The sequence below is a fragment of the Panthera leo genome, chromosome D4, assembly GCF_018350215.1.
Source record: "Panthera leo isolate Ple1 chromosome D4, P.leo_Ple1_pat1.1, whole genome shotgun sequence".
Classification (NCBI taxonomy): domain Eukaryota; kingdom Metazoa; phylum Chordata; class Mammalia; order Carnivora; family Felidae; genus Panthera; species Panthera leo.
The window spans coordinates 89299882-89314934 of NC_056691.1; the positions used below are offsets into that span (position 1 = coordinate 89299882).

The 15053-nt window shown below is 53.3% G+C and overlaps 1 long non-coding RNA gene across 1 annotated transcript; it reads left to right on the forward strand.

Moving 5' to 3' along the window:
- The first annotated feature begins 9231 nt into the window (after nucleotides 1-9231).
- On the forward strand, nucleotides 9232-11025 carry LOC122205092. Its single transcript, XR_006195897.1, has 3 exons — nucleotides 9232-9376; nucleotides 9446-9600; nucleotides 10837-11025. It is a non-coding gene; the product is annotated as an uncharacterized LOC122205092 (long non-coding RNA).
- The last annotated feature ends 4028 nt before the right edge of the window (nucleotides 11026-15053 follow it).

A 15053-nucleotide genomic window follows, 5' to 3' on the forward strand; every position in this document is an offset into this window, starting at 1 on the left:
CATTCCTAGGAAGCAGGCACTAATATTATCCCATTGCACAGATGAGTAAACCAAGGCTGGAGACAAGAAATGATTTGCTCGAGGTCACATCGCAGTGCCAGAAATCCAGCCCAGCTCTGTCCGGATCAGAGCCTGACCTTGCAGACTTCAGTCTGCAGTCTCTCCGAACAGGAGCAGAGCGCGCACGGAGAGGAAGCCAGAGCAGAAGAGGAGGGGGCAGAGGGTCTCTGGGAGCGGCCGAGCTCGGGGAGGGGAGGGGGCGGGCACTGGCAGGGGCTGCTGGTCTGTCAGCCCGCGGGGACCCGTGCCTACACCTTCCCGGGAGCTCTGGAGGTTCAGAGAGAGTTAGTGATACAGACGCACTAGAAATTGAGTTTATGGATCTAAATGGGTTTAATGGAGATCGATGTAAATACAAACCTGGGTCTAAACTGTAGCTACAATCATAAATAAGGACTCAGTGATCATTTCCTCATTTGTTCAGCAAATGTCTGTAGATCCCCCAGCAAATGTCTATAGATGCCCAGAGGCATCCGGAGCGGGGCTGGGCTCAAGGGGGCACATCGGTGAAAAGGACCCGCACGCAGGAGCGCCCCGAGGACTGGGGGTGCCGAGCAGCTGGGCAGGTGGCTGTACCACAGCAGGTGCAGGACCGAGATCCCGACTGAAGGAGCAGCAGGAAGGTGCTCCTGGCTCAGCTGGCGTGAGCGCAGTGGACACGGGGAAGGGGTCCTGGCGGGGGAGGGCCCAGGGGGCCTTCACACACGTGTGCGCATACACACGGACACACACATACACGTATGTAATCGAGGCATAGTCACTTCAATATGTTTAGCACACCCACATAAGCGCCACCTAGAATATACTGGAAATTGTTTCAAACCCCCCTTGTAGCCAACCCCCCTCTTCTGCTGTTCTGATTTTTAAACATATAGATCCCTTGGGGCGCCTGGGTGGCTCAGTTGGTTCAGCATCCGACTTCGGTTCAGGTCATGACCTCGAGGTTCATGGGTGTGAGCCTCACGTGGGGACCTGTGTTGACGGCTCAGAGCCTGGAGCCTGCTTTGGATTCTGTGTCTCCCTCTCCCTCTGCCCCTCCCCTGCTCACACTCTCTCTCTCTCTCTCTCAAAAATGAATAAACATTAAAACAAATTTAAACACATAGATCACTTTTGCCTGTTCTACGATTTCATTTCAACCAGCCCCACGCACTCACTGAGCCCATCTCTAGAATCCTCTGTGCTGAGCTAGGACAGTGTGAGCCAGGACGTCACCCTTTTCATGGCTGGGCAGCATACCCCCCCCCCCCAAAATGGGCCACAATTTGCTTAAACATTCACTGACCAGTGGACATCTGGGGTGTTTCTGTTTCTGCCCGCTATAAAGAAAGCTGCTGTGGAGATTCCCGAGCAAGTCCTTCTGTGAATGTGTGGTTTCATTTGGCTTTTGGGTAAAGAGCCAGGAGTGGAATTGCAGGGCCACAGGGCAGGTGGATGATGAACCTTCTAGAAAACAGCCAGCCAGTCCTCCAAGTGGCTTTCCATCCTACGCTCTCTCGAGAACTTACGCAAGTTCCAGTTCCTCCACGACCCTGCCAACATCTGGTGGTGTCAGCCTTTGGGATTTTAGCCACCGCAGTGGGTGCTGAAAGGAGTCCTAAAAGCATGGCTTGGAGTGATCCGGGAGACAGAGGGGGTGCTGGAATGAGGGCATTCCAGACACGGAGGCAGGAAACACGGGATGGGCACAGGAGGCAGAGTGTGTGGGTGGTCGGGGTGGGGGGTCAGCACCCAAGGGGACCTTGTGTCCTGCCCAGCCATGGACTGTGACCTGCAGGGCACCTTATATGCCCCCTTCCCACGTGGAGGACCTCACGCAGCCCAGTGGTTGGGGCTCGGCTTATTTTACTTGGTTCTTGCCATGGGAGGCAGGCGGGGCAGAGACAGGAGTCCCAGTTATAGAAGGCGCCCTCGAGCCCCCACTCTGGCTTCTCTGGCTCTGTTTGGGGCTGCCCTCCTGCTAATGTGCTTGAGCTCTTCGGATCCTGCACTGTCCTGGGCTCCCTGAGAGATGGAAGAGGTGAGACTCAGGGCCCCGCTCTCAAGGGGCTCACAGCCCAGCAGCCCAGATGAGATCACTGCAGGGAGTGAGAAATATCTCGGAGGGCCCAGAATGTTTAAGAATGTAATACATGTTCCTGGGCGCCGGGACTCCGGGGAGATCAATTCAGACCCCTGCCCTCATAGTGCCAAGGAGCTGACACACAGGATACTGATAAAAAGGAGAACCAGAGCTGGTAATAATGGTAACCACAGCTTCCATTTACCGCCTGCCTCCTACGCTCCAGGACAGAGGGGGCAGCTGCTGACCGGGAGTGGCCTCAGCTGGATCCATTCGATACAGCTCTATGATCAGGGCTGGGGTATTGTCACTCGATGCCTTGGCAGCCTCTTCTGAAGAATGGGGGTAACCTTGATCCCCAACTTGGGGCTGATGAGAGGATTTGGTGAAATCACGCACACAGTCGGCTGGGCCTCTCCCAGCCCCACCCTTGCAGCGCTGGCTGGGGCCACCAAGCCCGGGTGACTATCAGCGGTGGCTGTTTCTCCCAGCTTGCTGAGACGTGCCCTGGGACCTAAACTGGGAGGTGTAACAGATGCCCAAGGAGGTGGGTTCTGTGTTTGGCACTGTGGCCCGTGGGATCCTCTGGAGACCAAGGTGCACCTGACTGAAGGGTTCCACAGGGCACGGGGATACAGGGGGAGGGAGGAGAGGGCTCCTGAGCTCTACAGGTCTGGAGCAGGGCTACTATATAAATGGGGGCACCCACGCCCTGCCTCACCCTGAGTGAGTCCATGCGGGCGGCTTAGCACAGAACCTGGCCCAGAGGGAGGGCACGGGGAATGGGAAGTTTGTTACCCTCACCATTGTCTCCTGACTGGAAGGGTGACCAGCTTGCCCCAGGCCAGTCTCAGGCTGAAGCCACATTCAGGAAACCACAGTGCTGTGGGTTGAACTGTCACCACCTCCCCTCAATGTATGTTCCAGTCATGACTCCCAAGAACTTGGGGATAGAGTCTTTAGTTCAGAAGCGGTCATGCTGAATTAGGGTGGGCCCTAAATCCAGTGGCTGGTATCCTTTTTTTTTTTTTAATTTATTTATTTTGAGAGAGAGCGAGAGAGAGAGAGCGCGCGCGCACGCGAGAGAGAGAGAGAGAGAGAGAGAGAGCAAGGGGGAGGGGCAGAGAGAGGGAGAATCCTAAGCAGGCTCTTCACTGTCAGCGCAGAGCCCAATGCAGGGCTCAAACCCACGAACCATGAAATCATGACCTGAGCTGAAGTCAGGTGCTCAACCAACTGAGCCACCCAGGTACCCACCAGTGACTGCTGTCCTTATACAAAGAAGCAAAGACATGCAGGAGAAGACCACGCAGAGAGGAGGCACAGATTGGAGTGACGTGTCCACAAGCCACAGTGTCTGCAGCCGCCAGAAACCAGGAGGGAGGCCCACATCATAACGTCCTTCAGAACCTCCCAGACCAACCAACCCGGCTCACACCTGGATTTTGCACTCTGGCCCCCTGGGCTGAGAATCATTTTCTGTTGTGTCAAGCCACCCTGTTTGTGGCACAGCAGCCCTAGGATGCTAATAGGTACAGCCAGGAAAGCCTCTGTCCCTGTGCCTGATGCTTTTACCCTGGATCCCACCAGCCCACTCCTGCGCCTCCTTCAAGACTTTGCTAGAACCTCAACACCAGGCCTTTTCTAGCTGTCGTCTTCCATATAATCAAACCCTACACTCCTGCCCCCCAGCCCTGCCTTATTCTCCCTGGGGAGAGTCACCTTCTACCATTCTCTGATTGACTCACTGATGCCTTCCTCCCCAACCAGAAGTGAGCCCTGTGAGATGGGGCTATGTCCCCAGCACCTGGTACAGAGGAGTCCCCATCTGTGTTTGATGGATGGATGGGTAGATGGGTGGATGGATGGATGGATGGATGGATGGGTGGATGGATGGATGGATGGGTGGATGGATGAATGGATGGGTGGATGGATGCATGGATGGATGCATAGATGGATGGATAGATGGATGGATGGATGGATGGATGGATGCATAGAGGGATGGGTGGGTGGATGGGTGGATGGGTGGGTGGATGGATGGATGGAGGGATGGATGGATAGATGGATGGATGGATGGGTGGTTGGATGGACAGATGGATGGATGGATGGGTGGGTGGATGGATGCTTGCACTCTGCAGCAATTCGGCAACCCCTTCATCTCTCTGCGGCAGAAGCAAGCCGCAGAGTGAGGGGGAAAGTCGCCAATGCACAGGCACGTCTGGCTAATGAGTGGAGAGACAGAGAATCACAGGTGAAGGGGCAGAGAGGGAAGAAGGCAGAGATGAACCCCAAGCTAAGTGAGGCTTAGCTGCCCATGTTTCTGCAAAGCAAACCTGCCCCAGAAGGCATGAATGTGTGAGCTGTATTTGGGGTAACAGCTCCCTTCTCCACAATGGAACTTAGAAATATTTTTGCCTCAATCGACCCTGGATCTGCTCTCCCCTGTGTAGGTGATTAGCACACGGTTTAATTGGCCTTGCAGAGCCCTGAGCTAAGGGTGGGGAGGGCAAGCTTGCTTGTTATTTCCCTGATCCGCCAGGATCCAACCAAAACACAGGGAGAGTGGCCATTTCTGCGGGGAGAGGCAGGGAGGCTGCGGGGATGCCAGGGGCTTTGGGGAAGCTGCGAGTCCCAGCTGTGGGCCCCCGTGACAGCTCTCCTACCTTTTTCCTGCACACAGCCTTGGCTCTCCACAAGTCAGGGGCTGGTCTGCCCTGTGCCCAGACAGCACAGCCCAGGCAGGGCTGCTGCTGCATAAGCCCAGGGGCGCCCTTCACCTTGGGGTCTTTGTGGATGGTGTCCCTTGGACTTGTGCCCCCTGGAAGCTCTGGTCTCTGGACCTACCCAAAATTCAATGATGTGTGACAGAGGAGGCAGCCCTCAGGCCACCAGGTGCATTTGCCAGCCCTCCCCACCTGATCTGTGAGCCTGGGACACAAATGCTTCTCACCCGATGGAAACTTCCAGGTCCTTGGAAGCTCAGTCAGAAAGTTACCCCTCCTTCACGTTCACGTCCACACATCTCCCTCCACTTCCCACGTATACCAATCATGATGGCGGCTATCAAAGTGAACCTTGGTGGGGTATTTACTGCATGGTGAACACTGAGCCATGGTCCTACATGAGCCACCTCATTCTATTCTTACAACAATGCAGTGGGGTGGATGCTATTATCATCCCCACTTTACAGATGTCAAAACTGAGGTCCCAAGTGGTGGAGCGATTTGCCTGAAGTCACGAGCCTGTAAGCGGCAGAAGCAAGCTGCAAACCTGGGCCTTTCTGACCCAGACCCACCGTTCCATCATGCAAGGTTCACAGTGACATCACCTGCTAGGTGGGCCCCGTGGCAGGTGTGCGGTGACTATGTGTGTCTGTCTTGAACGTCCTGAGCAGCTCTCCCCAACGCAGAGTGCAGAGTGGCTCTGAACTCTGATTCTCCAGCTGGGGGCCCCAGCTCATCCCGGCTGGCTTACTTGTAACCTCTCTTTACCTAGAGGTGGAATGGGGGCAACACCCAATAAATGTTGGCTCGATTCAATCCAGTGTGAGGCACAAGCTCAGAAGTGGGGACGACAGTGAAGCCCCCCCCCCCCAAGACCAGATGCAGCCGAATCTCTCCCCATCCCTTCTGGCCTCCAACTTTGGGTTCCATTTCCATCTGTCCACTCGGTGAACACCAGCTGTGCACTCAGGGGTTCTGGCTGCGTATGGACAGTCTCCCTGACACGCATCCCCTCGCATGCACTACGGCCTTTGCTTCGTGATTGGGAGAGAAGAGAGAAGCCTCTATGAAGTTGGGGAAAGGGGGCATCAGAGAATGATGGGGGAGTAGGACGGTGCCCCTTGGTGCCTCCGAGGGAGGGCAGTGTGAGGCAGAGGTGCTGGGGGGTGAGCAGGTGCAGGCTACACTCTAGCCATGCGGCTGTGGGAGCATCCTGCACCTTGGGGAACGGGAGACCTGAAAGCCCCCAGGAGCGGCCCCCTTGCTGCTCTCCCAGGGCAGGCTGCAAGACTGAGGGGTCTCCAGGCAGGTTTGTGGGCCGGGGAAGTAGCCAAGCAGGAGCCGGGACAGTGGCCGGGGAGCGGCACAAGATGCCACGTGGCGGCCACAGCTGACAGGTTAGAGCACATGTGATGCTCACTTCAGCAACTCAGCAGAGACAGGAGGTGCCAGGGGGGCTGGGCTGGTGTCCCGACACCGAGCAGAGGGAGGGGTAGAGAGACACGGAGAGTGAGGGGGAAAGTCACCAACGCACAGGCACGTCTGGCTAATGAGTGGAGAGACAGAGAATCACAGGTGAAGGGGCAGAGAGGGAAGAAAGGCAGAGATGAAACATGTCGGAAGCACCAAGTTAATGGAACTACTAAGTGGTTCGTCTTTCCCAGCTAATGAGGACCCCTCTGCAGGAGGGAGGGGTTCAGGACAAGAAAGCACCGTGGCTTGAATGACTCAAGGCGCTGGAGCTAATGAAGTCACCAGAGACTCGGAATTCCTTGGGCACATCTGACACAGCTCCGTGGCAATGCTATTTTAATTCAGTCTGAGGATGACCGAAGGAGAGAAGGTCCCCTGTTAACACGACGAGTGTGGGGGAGAGGAATTTGGAAGGGGGGGCGGGAAGGATCTTGGGCGGGGGTTGTCTAACACAGAAAAAAGACCAGGATGGATGCAGGGATGGGGTGGGGGCTTGTAGACAATGTGTCTGGAAGGGTGAAAAGAAGCTGTGGCCTGCAGGGTGAAGCCAGGGTTTGGGAGCAGGTGCGACATGCTGCCTTGGGAGGTGGCACGCACACTCACGGCCAGCTGCACTCCCCAAACACACACACATGCACACACACACACACCAGAACCCATGAACTAATATTTACCCAGCACCTCCTGTGTTGATGGGCAGAAACCAGCACGGCTCAGATCCCATGGGGCTGAAGGCTGTCGGGCTCCCAGCTCGAAGCAGCACCCTGATTCTCTCAGCACGAAGTCCAAAGTCCTCTGCGGCTTCTGCTGCCCACTTTTCCGGACACATCTGGCATTGCCTCCTCTGTCCCAAGCGCACCAGCCCTCTCGGCCCTTCCAGGCTCAGGGCTTTTTGTACCTGCTGGTCCTTCCTCCACCAGGAATGTGCTCTGCTACCAACTCCTATACACCCTTCAGGCCTCCGTTCAAATGTCACTTCCTCAAGGGACTGTCCTTGACTCCCTACATCAGGACAGATTGGATATTGTCTTAGTTTCCTCAGGCTTCCATAACCAACTGCCACAAACTGGGTACTTTAAAGCAACAGAAGTTTCTTCTCTCCTGGTTCTGGAGGCCAGCAGTCTGCAGTCAAGATGTTGGCAGGCTTCGTTCCCACTACAGACTCTGAGAGATCATGTCTTGTGCCCTCTCCCAGCTTTGGATGGCTACTACTAATCCCATCCCTCCAGCCTCTGCCTCCAGCCTCGTATCACCTTCTCTGTGTGCGCAGCTCTCCCTCCTCTTCAGTCTCATCAGGACACCACCCTTGGATTTAGGGCCCACCCTGGTCCTGGGGATGATCTCACCCCAAGATCCTTCCCCTAATTACATCTGCAAAGACCCTTATGCCAAATAAGGTTGCATTCTGAGGTTCTGGGGGGACAAAAATTTGGGGGGATCCTATTCAACCCATATCCCATCTGTAGAGAATTCATCATAATCGGAAACGATCAGTTATTGGTGTCAGACGTCTGTGTTTTGGTTAGACTTTCAGGTCTATGAGAGCCAGGACGGGATCAGGGTATCCCTGCTGCCTCTACAGTGTCCAGCCAGGGCAGGCATGCTAAGCAATTTGCAGAATGAATGATGGGGGCTGGTAGGCTCTCAGAAAGGAGGCAGGAGAGGGCACACCCGGGGGCACCCCACTACATCTTTCTGTCCTACAGTGAGGGGATGGAAAGGCACAGGTGGGGTACCCTGAGATGCTCACTGATGCAGAGAGTGCCAAGGACAGGGAATCACTGGCCAGAGTCCCCAGAGGTTAACCACTCCCACGTGCTTAGCCATCAGAGATTTCCTCTTGGTGTCTTCAAGGAACTTCAGTTTTCCTTGAAATCTTTTCCCTTTGCTTAATTATCTTCCAGCCTCATAGCAAGAGAGAGGACACAATAGATTAAGGAAGGCCAAGAGGACCTTGCATCAGGACTGTGAGCTTAGAGATGTGAGGAAGGGGGGATTCCCTCTAAGGCCGAGGGAGTCTGGTCAAAGCAATAGAAAGTCGTTCCCTTAGAGGGATGGAATGTTAGAGTGGCTGAGAGGGCGAGCTCTGAACTCACACTGGCCTGGGTTGGAAACCCAGATCACCACCTGCTGACTCAGGGACCTTGGGCGAGTCCCATGTCCTGTCTGGGTCTCATTCTCCTATCTGTGATATGGGAATAATAGTGTCCACTTCCACAGCGTACTGTCAGGGTTTATTGAGAGCATAGTGCTGTGTCTGGCATGTGGCAAAGTCTCAATAAATGTTGGTGATTTTCCATGGCAGAGGTCAGGAGAGATGGGGGGAACTCAGGGAGCTGGAAATAGGTCCAGAATCCCTGATTCTGAGTGTCTTTGCAAGTCCACAAAGGCAGGACCACACCTGTCCTGTCACTGTTGTACCAGTCCCAGCCCGTGGAGGACCTCCATAAACACAGAATGATTGAAAAGGTTGAATGAATGAGTGAATGAATGAATGAATGAATGCCAACAATCCTTCCTTTCTCCAGCTGCAGAGGCCAATAGGTAATTTCTCATTCATGCATGTCTCCCTCAGCCTGGCCTTTCTTGCTTTCCTGGTGTCCTCGCCCAGCCTCCAGACTCTTCTTTGACCACTGATATCACAGAATTCTTTCTAGCGTTGATTGCTGAGATGGAGTAGCCTCCCTACCCCCAAACCCCACAACCTTCCTCACCCCTTCCCACCTCTGGTGATGCCACCGAGCTTCATGATTAATTCCCCTCCAGAAACGTTCTGATGAAGCCACATGCTCACGCCAGGCAGCCTCCCAGATCAAGGATTATTTCACAAAGCTGCTTTTCCCTTTGTGACCTGTATTCATTAGCTGCTGCAAGGGTCATGCGGTCCGGCTGGTTCAGCGGGGCCACCTCTGAGCAGACAGTTGCCCTGGAGGGAAAGCTCTCCCCAGCCTGCCCACAGAGGAGAAGTTTGATGCTGGCCAAACCCAGTGGCTGGAATATTGGGGAGGAAGTGGACACCTGGCAGGGGGAGGGGTATTCTCAATGGGAAAAAACTAAGGTGAGCCATATGATATTTCTGATATTCAGCCATTTGTTGACCCATAAGAATGTCATTTCCACCCAATAGGACCATCTAAAGTTGCCTCTACAGCAAGAGAGAGGGAAAGGAGGAAGGAGCAGAACTTTGTGGAGTCAGAAACTGGTATCCAGTCCTGCTCTGCTACTTGTCAGCTGTGTGGCATGGGAAGTGTGGCCTCAACTCTCTGGGCACACTTGTCAAGTGTAGGTAATCAAGGTACCACCTTGCAGGGAGGGCATGTGATTTCTTTGCAACGGTGTGCATCAGTGCCTACCTTAGTGGCTGGTGTAGTAAAAGTACATGGCCAACGGCAGATGTTTTGGCATTAACTAGTAACTCATGGTCCCTGGGAGGGTGCAACTGTCTTCTGACTGGTGCCCAGCATTCATTTCAAAGGAAGTTGTGTCTCTGGCGAAGGCACCCAGGGGCTCCAGGAGATCTTGGGGGAAATGCACATTCGTTGATACCAGAAGACCCTCTGCAGCCCTCTCCCATTGGCAGATAAGCCTAGACTTTAAGTCAGTACAGAACCTGGTACAGACAGGACACTGATAAATGGGATGAATAAGGCAGATATATCAGCTGACCTCTTGGAAGAATAGGCTTTGAGAAGTATGAGGTACAAAAAAAATTAGGCAGGGGTGGAGATCTGAGAATGGGCACAGCAGAAAAGCAGTAACCAGTACCTAGAGGAGTGGAGGGTTTGTAAAGGAACATGGAAATCACTGGCCTTTTGAGCCCAAGGTTGTGGCATGGCGGCGCCCAGGGCGCTCTCCATGGTGCTGAATCACCATTGCTGGCTGGGCGTCCAGCTGTCTCACCTATGCCGGCCCAGTGAATCCTGGCCACCTTCTTTCAGGAATTCTGAGCCAGGGAGAAAAGAGGGGGTGGAGATGGGGCAGAGAGTGCAAGGTGACACCAAACAAAGGCTGCTGGTCAGACACAACCATTGTCAGACTACTGGAAGGAGAGACCTCTGTTTTCACAGTATTGCTGTCACCAAGCAATAACTCCCTCAGTGGGAAGCACGGGCAACCGTCCCACACCCATTGTGCTTCCGATGCTACCTTTATGGTGGAAGCCAAACCCACCACGTGTCTCCAGACCTATGATCTGTGCTCACACAGCTTACTCTTGTCCAGCAGCTCTTTGCAGGCCATTGCACACATTCTGTTCCTTTCAGACCCAGGCCTTTTGCCCCGCACCTCCTCACCTCATCATCTGAACCACCCCTCATATCCTTCAAGGCCCATACCCATATCTTCTCTTCCAGGAAGCCTCTCTTGACCACTTCAGCCACCCCCCTCACTCCCCGACCTCCTACAAAACTTAGAGCTAAGTTTAGCAAGCAACGCTTCTCTAGTTCTCCACGAGCATCTCCCCATGCAACTGTGGGCCCTCAGAGGACCTGATTCTTGCTTTTTCTCACCTCTGTGCAGTAGAGCCAGGCCTGGACTGTGCACGAACACCAAAATCAACAGAAAAAGCAGCAGCACCATCATGAAGAAGCACTAATGTGTGCTAGGGCTGTGTTGATCCTTTTCGTGCTTCATCTCACTGAGAACACAATAAATCTTTGAAGCAGGTCCTATTATTATTACCATTTATAATAGGAGGCTCAGAGGGATTGAGTAACTTGCCTGAAGCCATACATTCACCAGAGCCAGGGTTCAAGCAAAGGTCTGTCTGGCCTCAGAGTCCAGCTCTTAACTGCCAGTCTTTCTGATTCATAGCAATGACCTGTAACTGAAACACACACTGAAACCAGCCTGGCTCTGCTGCTTACTCTGGTGAAACTCTACCTCTGAAAGAACCAGTGCCACAAGAATCAGAGATGGCAAGGTTTTTTTTTTTTTTTTACTGGGGTGGAGCAGACAGCACTGCAGTCTTCCCCCTGCTTCTAAGAACATTCTCATCACTTAGAAATTGCATTCATTTCTATAAACACTTATTGAGCACTCACTGCATACCATGAATCATGCGTTACAATGAGTACTGGGTTAGACGGCCATAAATACAATGCAAGTTGACACTGTCAGCCTGTGATCAAAGCTTTTAGAGAAAGAATTAGAAAAGGACTCAGTGGCCCAGCCCTGTCTCTCTCCTGGGGGCCCAACCAATAGTTGACTCCAGCTTCTATGATTTCAGAAACGTCCTGGAGTATTCTGGAGATTACATGGGCTCCAAGGGAGAAATGCGGGACATTTGAGGCTGGGCTTCTAGAATTTTTAGGAGACAGTGAACCATAGACATAACTTATCTGGTAGCTTCTTTGCTTTGTCAGGTTATTGGATAACATCTGATCATCCACCGAGCCAAGCTGGTCCATCAGGATGGGTTTCTGTGTGTGCATGTGTGTGTTTGTGTGGTGATGGGTGCACATGCATGCCTATACACTTCTGCATTTTAATTTGCCATTAGAGACATATCAATGCTGACAAGGAACAGAAGCAGGAACATGATGAACTCATAAGGTTATTGGAGCATGGGTGCATGATGGGGGAAATAAGATAAGTGAAAATAGATCATCCCCGTGTGTGTGTGTGTGTGTGTGTGTGTGTGTGTGTATGTTTAACTCCAGCCAATGAGGAAATCAGCTCTCGGAGCTGATGGTGAGCAGAGCAGGGGCCCTCTGGGGGAGCTCCTGGAATTGCAAGGTTGGGGTGAACAGGGGCAATTAGGATTTTTGTGAATGGGCCTGATCAAGTGTCTCTTCCCCACCGTCCCCCAAGATGTCCCTTTGGGCACTGCCTTGGTCTCAGCTTGTAGTGTCCTAGCCTGTACCAAGCAGCAGCCTCCCGGCTCTGAGCCTGCCCTTTGAGCTACACCCTGCTGCACCCTCTTCCCTACACCTTTCCCAAAGGGGCTGTCATCATGTCAAAAGCCCAGTGCTTTTTAAAGGACTGTTCTCTCCTTCCCTTTGATTCTTCCCTTGTTTCCCTGGGCCTTCTAGAGAACAAAGTGCATGACTGAGTGGTAATATATCCCTAGTGTTGTCGTTGATTTCACGCTCCTGTTGATGGGATGGGATTTTGATTGCTGGTTCAGTGGATTCCTCCTCTGCCAGAGAAGGGTCAATGCCCCCATGTGCTTCCTGAGAACAAGAAGGGCCTCTCAGCCACTACCACTCAAGAGCAGAATTTGTTCACTTGCTCAACAAATATTCGCACCTACTATGTGCCAGGCACCATTTCAGTTGAGGGGATCAAGCCATTGTTAAATTTTTAGACAAATGCTTTGGCTTTCATGGGGCTTGTGCCTTAGCAGCAAGGGCAATGGTGAGAGACCTACAGGGGCAAATCCCGGCTCTGCCCTTTACCAACTGTCAAACCTTGAGAAAATGACCTAAGATTTCCTAGCCTCTGTTTTCCATTTTCAAAATGGAGAGAACAAGAGTGTATTAGTTATCTACTTCTGCAATAATGCCTGACAAACAACCCCCACGTCCCAGTGGCATGTGACAAGCACTGATCTGTCACAGCCCTGGAGTCAGCTGGTGGGCCATAGGTCTTGTAGCTTTTCAGGCTTCGGCTGGGCTACTCTCATGTTTGCGGATCGGGGGGGGGGGGGGGCTGTCAGGTGGGGTGACTCAGGAGACTCAGCTCTGTATTATGTGTCTCTCGTTCTCCATTAGGCTAGCCTCTGCATGTGCACAGTGCAACGGCAGAGTGCCAGAGTGAGGGAAGACCCCATTACACAACAGATTTTAGAGCTGTCCTTGTATCAGTTGCTAAAAACCCCCTTGACAAAAGGCAGCCTCTTGGAGATTCCAGGGTGAGAAGGGAGGATGGCAAAAGATGTGGGTGCAGGGAGAGGGTGAACCTTAGCTCCATTTTTATGACCTACAACAGACTTCCTCCCAGGGCCCTTGGGGAGATGATCTAAGAAGGACGTAAAGCCCTTAGCCCAGCTCCTAGTTCACACCAGGGGCGAAAAAAGAGCTTAAACAAACAGACAGACAAACAAAAACACACAGGTTTTTGGGTGAATGAGGGTGGGCTTCAAGCAGGTCTTGCTTATGGTGACACCCCCCAAATACCCCACAATAACTGGTGAATGAATGAGCTTCCAGCCATGAGGATAGCTGATTGCAACAATCATCTTATCCTGACAGAGGCTGAGGCTTCGCCTGGTGTCCGGGGGTTCAGATGGACCCCTCTCTCCACCCCTCTAAGACCTCTATGGTCAGACTAGAGGAACAGGTTCAGGAGCATGCTGGAAAAACATTCTTGCTGTTAAAGCTTCCAGAACTGATGAGGGAGGCCTCCTATCTGGGGGTGATTGTAGCATGGGTCAGGGGCAGGAAGGGGGGACAGGTAAATGCTGAAAGCTTTTTCTAGCCTGTGTTTCTCCTGGACACACAGGAGAACTACACTTCCTGGTGCCCCCCCCCCCCTACTCCCCGCTGCCCCTGGCAGTGAAATGGGGCTATGCCACTGACTTCTGGCCAATGGGTGGGGGCAATGTATATCACTTCCCAGCCTCACCCCCAAACCTCCTGCATGATCCCCCACAGCTTTCTCTTCCCTGATCTCCTCATCAGAGGCAGAGAGTCCAGGGAGGGCTCTAGGGCAGGGGTGGGAAGGCTATGGCTCACGGGCCAAATCGAGCCCTCCATCTGCTCTTATAAATAAAGTTTTATCGGAACACAATCATGCCCATTCCTTTCTATGTTGTCTGTGTCTGTCTTCACACCAAGATGGCGGACTTGAGTAGCTGCCATTGTACGGCCTATGATGCTAAAATATTTACTGTTTACCCTTTACAGAGAAAGCTTTCTGGCTCCTGCTCTGAGGGATGGTGGAGCCACCAGCTGGAGGGAGCCCGGGTCCGTGGGTGCCTCCGTGGAGCACAGCCTCCCTTTCTGCAATAAGCCCCACTGGACTGTGACATAAGCGGGAAGGACGCCTTCATTGTGCTGAGCCGCTCAGATTTGGACACTATTTGCTCTTGGCAGTCCATCTGCCCAAGGAGCTATGATTCTTGGATCAGCAGAAACATGGCTGTTGGTCCATTTTCTCACTCTGTGCCCTGCACACCCTGGGAAGCAGGCCTGTCTCCAGGCCAGGGTTCATGCGGGACCACAGTCATCAGACCTGGTGACCTTGAACGGTGATCTGGGTGTTACTTTTAGAGAGCGGTGGGGGCCGTTCTCTCCTGAGGGGGTGCTACAGGAGTGAGGGGAGCCGGGAGGGCGGGGAGGGAAGCCCACGGGTGGCCGGTGCTGGTGCCAGCCTGCTGGCCTTGCAGAGACAGCCCTGCTCTCAGGATAATCATCTTAGGCAACTTGACCTTGAGGGTTTGTTAATCACTGGCTGTGCCATCCTAGATAAGTTACTTGACTCCCTCTCTCCAAGCTTCATTTGTCTTATCTATAAAATGTGATCAGAGTCCCCGTAGCCTAGAGTTGCTGGCGACAGGAAGTCTCCAGCAGAGAGGCACATCCTCTGCCCGGAGTGGCATTTATATACAGTATCACTTCTCTGTGGCTCTTACTGTCAAAGCTCTGGCCCCTGGAAAGCTCACTCCCTTCCAAGGAATCCCCCTGCCCACGGCCCTGATGCCCTGGGCACAGCTTTCCACACAATGGACCCGGTGTTCACCTGCCGACTGGGCTGAGCCACCACTGAGGCGGGCGGCTGGCTGAGAGGGTGTG